The sequence below is a fragment of the Ochotona princeps genome, chromosome 7 (genome assembly GCF_030435755.1).
Source record: "Ochotona princeps isolate mOchPri1 chromosome 7, mOchPri1.hap1, whole genome shotgun sequence".
Lineage (NCBI taxonomy): Eukaryota > Metazoa > Chordata > Mammalia > Lagomorpha > Ochotonidae > Ochotona > Ochotona princeps.
The window spans coordinates 26,519,611-26,532,229 of record NC_080838.1 but is presented as its reverse complement, the minus strand read 5'-3'; positions in this window follow the sequence as shown (position 1 = coordinate 26,532,229).

Genomic DNA, 12,619 nt, shown 5'->3' with positions numbered 1-12,619 from the left:
GTCTGATTTCCCAGAAATACGCTGGAAACTGAACAAAAGGAAACGCCTTATAATGCTTTGTCTCCAGCCACAACATATACACATTGAGTCCCACCCAGCCTGAATTTAACCCTGTGCCCCTCAAACAGAATATAATGAGTCTCATAAGGCTATTGTACACATAAAAATATCTACACTATCTACACATGAAGGCAAGTGTAATTATGGCCTAAGAGTGTGACCATTGAGAGTGAAAACATGAACAGGTGCTGTGTCATGGAATCTTCTAGACAAACTATTCAAAGTTTCTGCCGCTTCCCTTCAATCTACTGAGTTTAAACCTATCTTTGGTAGGGAGAAGTAATAGAGTATTTGCTAACTTACTTAGAATATTTTGATAGTCTTAGATAGATACATACAAAAATACAGTTACCAGATATTAATTTGAAATAAAAGTTGTCATTATTGTAATTGCGGAGTTAACAGAAGAAAAAATCAGAACAAATCATTTGAAGCTAAGCTTGGGGCTGGTATTGTGACTTAGTAGATAAAGCCACTACCTGCAATGCTGGCATCCCACATGGACGCCAGTTTGCATTTTGATTGTGGTTTCTGATCTAGATCCCTACCAATGTGTCTGGGAGAGCAAACAAAGAGGGTCAAGTGCTTGGGCCCCTTTACCCATGTGGGAGGCCTGGAAGAAGTTCCTGGCTTCTGGCTTCAGCCCAGACCTGACTGCTGCAGTCATTTAGGGAGTAAATCAGCAGATAGAAGATCTCTTCGTCTCACCCTCTCTCTGTAAACCTGACTTTACAATTAGTTAATTAAACTACAGATTTTTTTTAATTTTACCAAAATAAGCTTCTTTTTCAATTCCATTTTCCACAAACTAATTATATCTGCTACCATCTTATGACCATTATCAAGTTTATTACAGTCTTTCTTACTCTTCTTCTCAAAACTGTTTACTACCAAAGCAAGCCACTTCCGTTAGCTCGCTGGGTCTAGAGCCAACACTGACCTCTCCCTCAACTGAGCACTGTGTCCTACTTCTGCCACCACCAGGTAGAGGCCCTCAGCATCTTGTCCCACCAGTTTCGAACTTGCATTTCTACCACCTCTCTCAACACTATTTTGCACTTCAAAAATAGCCATATTGAAAAAGGTGGAGCAACCCAAATGTTTTGCACAGAAATCTCTGATTGATATGTACCTACTACCTTCCTGCTTGACTCAGAATAATAAGAGCATTTAATGTGAAGCATATGCATTTCATTTTTTAGTTATTTCTAAATTGCATTACTTGGCAGTAATATTTACACACCTATGGTCAAAGAACATGCAAGTAATTCTGATCCTAGGGTACAGAATGCCTGTTCAATTACTTTGTAAGACAGATTTTTCTCCCCCTGAACTTACCAATGGCTATACTATAACAGTTGGGTACAGTTAATGGTTGTAGGAAGTAACTTAAAAGTCTCAGATCTAGGTAGTTCCCACTCACCAGGGCCTGTGACAGCCCATGGTCCTCTCGCAGGCATTGACCGAAGCAGCGCTGCAGCCTTGACGAGGGTGCTCTCCTCTCCGCGTGCCTCATTTCCACGGGGTGGATGTGGGGTGGCAGCGGGCTGTCTTGGAGCTGGCCGTCCTGGAGCTGGCTGTCTGGCTGGGCCTATTGAAGGCGGTGAACTGTCCAGTCAACGGCATGAGGCCAGTGCTGGCCTAGGAAGCCCCTGAGTGGCCGGCAATGACTGGAGATACAGCGGAAGGAAGGCAAGCGGCCAGGACCTTCCCTGCCAGGCTCCTGCCATTGGTCCTGCGGTTGTACCATGTGGAAGCCTAGACAAAAAGAGTTTCTCCTCCTCAGTCCATTAGCCCAGTCCTGCACTGTTCCCTGAGTTCCCACAGACACCACGGGGTGGGGTGTCGGGGCTGCCAACCCCAAACTCTTCCAAAGGGCCTGCCTCGGGACAGGACCTCAGTAAATCCATAATGACATGAAGGACTCAAACCTTGAACAACACAGGGTCCCAAGCCCCGCGAGCTTGCGGAAGATGAAGCCTCTCCTTCCCACAGCCCTAACGCAGGTGTTGTCTCTAACAGAGATTCAAACTCACCTGGCAGCCAGCTGAACCGTATCAGCCAGCCACACTACTCACAGAGCCTGGGAAGGCATTGCCTGGTGGGAGCTGCTGGTGGGGAGGCACGGCAGGCCGCCCACCCCCGTTTGGGCCTGGCTTCAGGAGGAGGAGAAGGAGGTTGGCCCACGAGTGGGTGCTACGCCCCTTGACAGTGAGGAAACTTGGTCCCAAAGAACACCAAGGAACTACAAAATAGAGGCGCCTGGAGCCTAGCTGAAGGAGAAGCACTGGCCACGATCTCAAGTGGTTACAGGCACCCATCCCTCAGCAAGGTAGCACAAATCTGTTCCAGGTGGACTTCCCAAAGCACCTGATCCCATTGGGCCCCAAGGTGTGCTCGGTGTGGGTTCCTGAAGCGAACGTGGCTGACACCTTAACTCACCATCATGGTGCAGATCTAAATTAATATAGATGAGTAATTATTAGCATATATTTATAATTCTAAGTTGGCATAGCCTTGGAGAGTGCTTCATTTCAAGTACAGGCCGCACAGAGTGATTAAAGGGTTGGGGCCTTTTCCTTGTGTGATGCTCTGAGCTCACTAATGCTGTCTCAAGTACTTTGAACTTTAGGAAAAGAAAAAACACTGCCAGAAAATGCCATACAGTACTGCTGTATTTACAAACTGTACACTGCTGTATTTACAAACTGTACAAATAAACCTGTTGAAAACTTTTAAATGAAAGAGAAAGGACATTGAGCTAGGGAACTGAAATGTTTCTGATTCTTGGTTGAACTGTGTCACTCTTCTGAGCTTCAGTTTTTGTTTTAAGCAGAAATAATGTCCCATTCCTATTTCACAGTTATTATCAAAATTAAATGAGATTACGAGGGTCAGCATTGTAGCATACAGGATAAAGCCTGCCATCTGCACATTCCATGTGGGCACAGGTTCAATCCCTGGTTGCTCCACTTCTGATTTAGCCTCCTGCTAATGGCTTAGGAAAAGGCAGCAGAAGATGGCCCACGTGGTTGAGCCTTTGCCATCCATGTAGGAGATGCAGGGGCAGCTCCAGGCTCATGGCTTCTTGTGGCCATCTAGGGACTGAACCAGTGAATGGAAGACCACTTTGTGTCTCTCCCTCTACCTCTGTAAATCTGACTTTCAAAATAAATGAATAAAATAAGACATGAGATTACATGCATAAATAAATAAACACATCTATGCACAGTTTATGTCTAAGCAGACTATAACCCCTTATGTTACTGTAATTTGTTACAGGCAAATATGACAAAGAAATTGCATTTTCTACACACTATTCCCTCAGCACTCAATTATGCTCTGAATACCAGAGACAGCCCTCTCTATTTATAGAAAAGCAAGTGAGACGATGTAGAACCCCTCTGGGTTGCCAGCACTTTCCCCCTCATCTGTAATCACTCTCTGCTGTCCTTGGCAGCCCTCCCTGAATCTGCAAATAATTCCCACCCTCTAATTTCAAAGACAAGCAAAAGCCAACCAACCAACAGGTAAACTGCCAACCATGTCACTTCCACATGGGTAAAACAGGCCTGGCAATGCTCTGAATTCCACTAGGAAGGAGGCAGGGAGAAAGACCAGAGCAGCAGCTGTTGAGCCTCAGGGTGCTCACACCTGGAGTGAGGACACCCCTCCTGTGCTTGTCCATGAGAAACAGTGTGGTTAAAGGCAGATTAGCAGCAGGTGACTCAGTGGATGCAAGGGAAAGTAAAGGGTCAACACCAGCTCCAGGCCAAGCCACGTAGTGGACCCTAGGGATCTCCTCCCAAGTGCCCACTTGAAATTTAATCCAGGCTGCCTCCAAATTTAAATACCGTAAGAATAATCTATAATGAAACTTCTAACCTTAGCCCAGTATCTCAGGTAAGTGTCAATTAAGTTCAGATCCCATTATAATTTAAAAATTTTTTTCTCATAAAATATATCAAAACTCCTTGTTTTTATATTTATTAACAGGAAAAATTTGACCAACAATCAAATGGAGGGCTCTTCAAAATGTTCATGGAAAATGCATGTTGTAACAAGCCATATGTGGCTTTCAAAAAACTTTTACATCAAAAATGCTTATCTTTAATCATCTCTCCATGTGTTTTTTAAGCCTCTTTCTATGTGTTTCTAAATACAAATTTAGGGGATGCTCCAATTAAACTATCTGTTAATGCTACATTCAATTATTTCCTATATTCAGCTGGTCATTTCAAAATTACTATGCTGAAGGTACTAAAATATAATTTCAGTTGGCAAAATACATATTTTTCCTAGAGTTTTTAAATATAATAGTGTGGTTCTAAGTATCTGAAGTTATAAAATATTTTGGAAACTGATTCCAAAAAGATAAATACTCTTACCAGAAATAAACAAAATCATTTAAAATTTACAGCAGTTTCACAGTTGATGACAAGTGAAACTTACTAAGAGCTGTCAATGGTGAGGGAAAGATAGGAATAAAAGTAAAAGGAAATGAAATAGTATTAAAGCAATAAGATCGGTAATAAGACTTGGGTTAAAGGAAAATTTTGAGATAAAGCAGTCAGGTCAGGATTTGTAAAGGAGGATAATGCTGGGCTTGATGCTTGAAGAACGAGCAGGACTTTGCCAGTCTCAAGTAGGGATCGTAAGACAACATTGAAGTTTGCAGGAATGGCATTGGCAAAAGTAGAGTATCAAATAAACAAAAGGTTAAAGTCCAACTAGAAAATCTGATTTCATTGCACAAATAATGCCAAATTGTTAATGATTTCTTTTAAGCACATGAGAGGAATCCTCAGAAGCTGCACTAAAAAGATATCCAGTGGCTGTAACAGTATAATTGCCATGGATAAGAACTGAAAATGGAAGGATATCCCTCTGGTAAGTAAGAAGTAATCAGTCAGTGACAGTAAGGACGACATGAGGAAACTTTAGAGGTAAATCTGGTAAAATAGATCTTTGATTAGAATGTGGAAGGTATAAAGGAAGATTTAGGGACAACTACAAAGATATTCCCTTCCAAGTGGTAGAAAACACAGATGAGTACACATTTTGAGTGGAACATCAGCCTTCTAGAGCAGATTGAGTTTAAGCAATTAGTTATTCCAGAAAATAAATATGATTTTACTTATGAATCCATGTCTCAGAATACCACTAATGTTATTAGCTGTGATATTAACAAAAATGGACTAAAACTGAAACATTGAGAGTCTATCAAGGAATTTCTCAGTCTTCCAGGTGAATATCAGAAGAGGTTGAAACATGTGTTAGTTTGCAACTTTCCACATTTCCAAATCATAGATTCCTAATCATAGACTTAATAAGATCATTAGAGTATAAAAACAAAAAATATTTATATAACAATATAAAGAAATCCAATATCTGAGGACATTGGGAATTCACTTGGCTAAAAATGACAGAACGGAAACTGGAACTTTTGTCTCTTGACTCCAATCCCAGGTGTACTTCCATCTGTCCTGTACTTTTAAGTGTTTCTTCAGGTCATGAATTAAGCTGGTGAAGTTGGAATTAACCTAAGCCCTACCAGGCAGGTCTCAGAAGCATAGTCAGCTACCACACTGACAGATGATTGGGGCTGCCTTCAGCTATTTGAGCAAACCTCTCAGCAGCTGGCAAGCTGAGGGATAAGTGACTACACACATGTGGACTAACCATGGAAAGGATTAGAAAAAGGAAACAGATTCTTCACAGATGCCCTCCACATGCTCTTTGTGAATTTCTTCTCCAGCTCCCTTAGCTGTGCAATGGCTGCCAGGGGATCTATAGCAAAAGAATTCAGTGACCCCCGCACTCCAGCTCAACCTTCTGTCTCACAGAAACTCAGACACCCAAATTAATAGCCACTAGTCCTTTCTTAAGAATATGCTACAGCTACAGCTTAAAAGTCACTATTCTATGACATGAGGAAGCAATGTAATGAAAGCAATCTTTGAACTTCAGTGTGTAAGTAGCAACTGTGAAAGGTCACTTCCTCCAACATTGTTACAGGAGCAGAAACCAAATGTTGCATCAGAAATTACTGAAAAATCAGTCTGATTTATAAGAGAACTTACAAATACATTCAGCAAACTGTCCAAGGGATTCTGATGCTCATTCAGGTTAGAAAATCTGCAACATAATGTATACACAATTGCTTTCCCTGAGATTATATTTTGTGTGTTCCGTGTTAATAGTTACAAAGGGCAATACAAAAGGTTAAATACAACATAGGAAAGTACTAGAACTAGGAGGTTTTGACAATTTTAGCAAGCATCGCTTTATGAAGAAAGTCTCATGCTTCCTAGAAATTTACAAAGTCACACATGGGAAGGTAGCTCAAATGTTCTTGTGTATCGTTCCTGTTTTTTTCTTCAGTTTACAAATGATAAAATTCCCTAAAATTGGTCAACTCAACCTAATTCCTGGAAGAGAAAAAAGAAACCAGTTGTAGACAAAACGTGATAACCGTCCTTCATATGCTAAACCATTAATGTGGTCTCTGCTTAGATTCCAAACAAAGATTTATGAACCCCAAAACATTCAGCTCACTTGACATTTTATGTAAGAAAAAACATCAGGCCTCTCACTTAGTAAGACTGCTTCATGGCTATTTATAAATGGAGTAGAATAACAAATCATTAGGACATGTTTGAAAGGGGGAAAGGCATGAATAACTACACTTATCATATTTCACGTGTCAGTCTACTATCTCAGCATTTATAGAGCCCATAGGAGGAATTCCTTGATATTTCTTCTCAGTTAAAACCAGCTGGCAAAATTTACAGTTTTTCTGGTTCACAGAAAACTATGGCCTTTCTACAGGAAGGGTGTTGAGCTTTTAGTAAGTATAGAATAAATGATATTACCAAGAAATATTACTGTTCAACTTATTTTATAGTGGCTCTATATCACAGTCGAACTTCAGTGTTTCCCCAGGACCTTCTACAATCAGAGAAAAAGAAACTACATCGGAAGATTAGGTTAGTCTTACAGAATGAGTATCTCAAGGGAAGAACAGTTTTCTGTGTTAGATGAAGTTTGTTTTTTTTTTTTCTTAACAAAACATTGTGCTTTTTACCTGTCAGCGAGATCTGTTACATGTGGTCTGCAGCAGCACTAAATATTTTGTTCGTGTAATAGCAGAAAATCTTAGAGAAAACAGAGTTATCTATTAAGCAACATATTCAGAAGGCCACAAAATAAGTTTGGGGATATTTGTGGGGCACTGAAACAGCATTTATTGCAATGAGATGGAAAGTCCTTTGTTTGAATGTTTATTGTTATTATTGTCTTCCATGATATAGTTTTGTAGGTATAGGGATTCCTCCTTTCTCTCACCTTCCTGGGTTGGAGATTCTTGCAATATGACTATTTCTAGCATAAAAGAACAGCAATGTACTGACAATGTTCAGTTTTTTCAGTTTGGGAATGTTCTGCTTGTTAATCCAGGTGATTGCTTTATGGAAATTATATATATATATATATACACATATGTTCATTTATTATTTCCATGTTATCTTTATCATACTATTCTGCACATATGCACATTTGTTAATACTTCACAATACAAATCATTAAACAAAAAAATGTATCTCAACTAATTCCTAGTTGTTCTCATTAATGACAACCATTACACTGAAATGATTAAGATACAAATCCAAAGAATAGAGTATAGAGAAAGAGATGTCAATTAAATTTTGACAATGCAAAGAACATGGTCTTATCATGACTTAGATGACAAGAGAAGATTAAATATCTGCCAGAAGAAGACAGGATGGAAGCTTGGAAGAACCATGAAAAAGTTTAAATTGGATCTAGCAGATAGTCCTAAAGTTGAGGTACAGGTGGGATTGAAACAAACTTTCTTTAAGAAGTCATTAACTCAGATACTCTCAATTTATCCCACCAAATGACTAGAGAGGTTCCATCAGGAGAACTCTGAAATGATTGCTGCTGAGGGCAGCAATGCTACACTAAGTGAAATTCTAGATACTGAAAAGTGAGACTACTTACAAATCCAGGTAACTTGACTCCTAGAAGACTACCTGAAAAAAGCAACCACATATAAAGAGAAAAATCCACATTCTCAAAGTTGAGTCTGAACAATAAAGCAGTGTACTCCTTAGCCAAACAACCTTCAGAGAAGTTGACCAGTCCCCTCTATGCACTCACAGTACACACACATAGTTTTTAACTGGTTCTTCAGTATCTCCTTAACTGCAATACAACAAAATTTACCAACTATATGAAGAAAAATCTTTAATGTTAATGTTTATGACAAAAATAAGTGAGAATATGAAGTTCAGAAGATACAGATCAATATTGAAGACAAACTAAAATTTCTAAACATTGAAGATAAGATCATTAAAGACAGGATATTTAACTCACAAAATAAGAATAGAGCAGGATAAAAGAAAAAAGTTCCTAAAAATTTAAATGATGATTTCAGAAACTAAATATCAATTTCTACATTTAAGAAGTGCTTAGTATTGGGAGTCAGGAAATAAAAGCTTGACGCTTCAAGATAAAGCAAAGATTCTTGGTTAAACCACTGTCTAAGATGCTAGCATCCCATATGGGTGCTAATTTATGTCCTGGTGCTCTACTTTATGTCCTAATTTATGTGCTCTAACTTATGTCCTTATGTTCTACTTCCAATCCCTCTCCTTACTAACGGCCTAGGGAAAGCACCAGAAGATGATCCAAGTACTTGGACCCCTATCATCCATGAGGGAGACGTAGAAGAAGATCCTGGCTCCTGGCTTTGTCCTGGCTCAGTGGTGATCATTGTGGCACCTGAGCAATGGATCAGCAGATGGAAGATCTGTCTGTCTCTTCCTCTGTCTATGTGACTGTGACTTCAAAATATTTTTTTTTAATCTGGGAAAAGAAAAATGAAACAAATGCCCTAGAAGCTTCCAAAGAGAATAACGAAAGAAAATTAGAAAATGCAATGTCATCAGCCTTTCAGTAGCAAAACTGGATCCTAGAAAATGGAATAATATCTTAAAATTCTGAGGAAAATCTGTACAATGTCAGTTAACACATCTCCCCCAATTGATCCATACATTAATGAAATCCAATGAAAAATCATACCAGGTTTTGGTACAAATTATATTATTTTAAAAATCATTGCATCTGTAACTGATCGAGAAGAACCACTGTAACTCATGAGGTTAGCTCTTCCTAATTCAAAATTTTTTGTAAAACTGCAGATGGAGGCTTGGTTGCAGTCCTCACACAGCACAGGCCTGTGTCATTTCTGTCCTGCCATGCTGTCCACAGCCAGGTAGAATAAGCTCAGCCCTGTGGCAACAGCAGAGAGCTGGGAGTTGCAGGCCTCTGATGGACTTCCTGATGCAGGTGGAGGGTTTCATGCTCACCATCCCAGATGCAGTAACTATTGACCACCCGGACCATTCTGGCTTGGAACCTCAGACCCACACATAATTTGGCTCATCTCTGTAGACACCTAGAAATTCATCTCACATGTTGTCAATTATACCTCACACACAGCCTCAGGAAACTCCCAAAGCAAGAGCAGGGAACCTCCACTATATCCTCCCCAGGAAGGACTTGATTCCTGCTGCCACAAGTCTGGCATGAAGGTGAGGCAGTCACATCACCATTACCTGAGTCACCCATTGTCCCACACCAGCTTGCTTTGACTAAAAACTTCTTTCTGACAAGCAAAAAGAATAAAGTTATAAAAGTAATAGAATATTGGAGATATACTCAAAAAGCTCAGGGTGGGCACTTTGTGTCACAGTTAAGACATCACTTTGGGACACCCAAATCCTATGGCAAACCCACATTCAGCTCCAGCTCTGTTTCCAGTTCTAGCATCCTACTGATGCACACCCTGACAGGCAGCAGGGATGGGTTAGGTAGTGGAGTCCTTGCCAGCATGTGGGATACCTAGATTGAGTGGCAGGTTTCTGACTTCAGTCTAGCCCAGTTCTGGCTATTGAAGTTTTTGGGGAATGAATCACCAAATGGTAAATGTCAGTATATAGCTCCATCTCTATGTCTACGTATGTTTGCCTATTTTTCAAATACAATGTAAATAAAAATTCGCAAAAAAAAATCTTAGGGTCCAGTGTGGTGGCCTAGCGGCTAAAGTCTTCACCTTGAAGGCACCAGTATCCCATATGGGTGCCGGTTCTAATCCCAGCAGCTCCACTTCCCATCCAACTCCCTGCTTGTGGCCTGGGAAAGCAGTCAAGGATGGCCCAAAGCATTGAGACCCTGCACCTGCGTGGAAGACCAGGAAGAGGTTCCTGGTTCCCGGTTTCGGATCAGCGCAGCACCGGCCGTTGCAGTCACTTGGGGAGTGAATCATCGGACGGAGGGTCTTCCTCTCTGTCTCTCCTCTCTGTGCAGAGGGAACTTCCTTCACAGAGACTGAAAAGAGCATGTGCATTTCTTGTTTTGCCCACGTTGGGGGATGTTCCTGGTTCTCAGTGACCTGCCTTGGGAAACACAGTCATCTCCACACTGAAGCCTAATGCAGTTAAAGTGTGACAGGGCTCCTCAGCATTCTAATTCTGCAAAATCATTCTGGTATTGGTTTTGTGAGCTGATGTTCACCTAATTGAATGAATTATCTAGTGAAATGGCTCCACCAATGAATAAATGATTGTTTCATGACTTACTTGGGTGGGAATGGAATGTTGGAGAGTAGTGGAGGGAGCCTCATTTATGAGTGCCTGGAGAGTTCCTTCTTCACTCACTTCTTGCTTCCCTACTAACTTAACCCTAAACTTCTTTGGCCATCAGACTCTGTCTCCCACACCAAGATCGTAAACTCTGCATTTCTCCACCTACCCCTTTGAGAATATCTAGTAAGATGAATCTGTGTATTAAAAGAATTACCAGAGAAGAGAGTACAAAAGGTCCTGGATCCGTGATAATGTGGTGATTACCAAAAGAAACAGTCCCTATTACATAGAATTTTGAATCCTATGGAAGAGACTAGTAGTATATATAATTGTATTAAATGCTACAAAGGAAAAAGCCAGACTTTGATGAAAGTGTGAATGGGATGGCTAGATGGATCCAGAGGCAAGGTACAAACATCATCAGTTTAAAGAAAGTTTCCCTAAAGAAGTATTTAAAATGAACTTCAAAGAATCACTGAGAGCCAGATGAATAACATTTGGCCTAGTGTTTAAGACACTGATGGAGGCGTCAGCATTGTGGCATAGCAGGTGATGCCTTTATCCTGCATGAGCATGGGTTTGAGTCCTGGCTGCTCCACCTCTGATCCATTTCAAATAAAAAATTAGAAACAAAAAAATGGTTGAGACACCATGGTCCATATCAGAGTTCCTGAGTCTGATTCCTGCTCCAGCTCCAAATTCCAGCTTCCTGCTAAAGCATATCCTGGGAAGCAGAAGGGGTAGCTCAAGTGATGGCAACTCAATCCGTGCAGAAAAGCTGGATTGAGTTCCCAACCTCCAGCTTTAACGTGGTCCAGTTTGACCATTGAAGACATGTGGGGTGTGAAACTGGAGTTTTTGTTTCCAAGAAGTAAAAGAAGAAACCAGTGGAAAAGGTATTTGGAGCAAATATGTTATCATTTGCAAATCTTAAGGTTAGAGAAAACCATTCTGTACAAAGAATCAAAAACAGACTATATAGCTGGCCATAGGAAATAAGCCAAGCCATGAAGGACTTTGCAGCTTCAGTGAAAAAGCTTGGATATAGCCCACTTAGTCAGACAGAGGTCAGAGTATATAAGACATTTCTGTTGGTGATGACAACTCTGTATATTTGGATAGCTAGCTCCCGATTTGACTGTATTTAGCATTGAGTTTCCAGAGAGGTTGTGAGGACTTCTTGGAGTTATTTTTCCAAGAGTTGTTCTGAAACAACACTGTCCAGTAAATTTTTGAAGTATGTTTATATTGTAAGAAACATAATAATATGCACCATCATAATCATGTTTAAAAAAATGGAATGTAAGCCCAAATTTAAAGTCTAAGACTATAAAAATTCTTAAAGAAAACTTAGGAGAAAATTTCTGTAACTTTTAAATAAAGATTGCTTAGACACAAAATGATAAACATGATTGATAAAATTATAACAATAAAGTGAACTTCATCAACATTTTAGAAAGTCACAAACTAGAAGAACATATTTATAGAGTATAGATTTGATAGATTTACATCAGAAAATAAAAGAACTTAACCTTAAAGAAATTTTTTTTTAAATGAGAGGGACAAGTGTTGTGGTACAGTGATGTAAGCCTCCACTTGCGGCACCCATACTCCATATCTGAGGGGTCCTTCAAGTTCTAGCTACTCTGCTTCCAATCTGGTTCCCCGCTACCACAACCTGGCAGGAAGCAGTAATGACTCATTTCTTGGGCTCCAATCACCTACATAGGAGACCCCATAGATTTCCAAGCTCCTGTATTCAGCCTGGCCCAGCCCTGGCTATTGCAGGCATTCGTGGAATGAACCAAAAGAAGAAAACCCTCTTTCTCTCTCTTTCTCTGTGCCCCTCCTCCCATTTTAAGAAGATGATAATCAACAAACCAAAAATA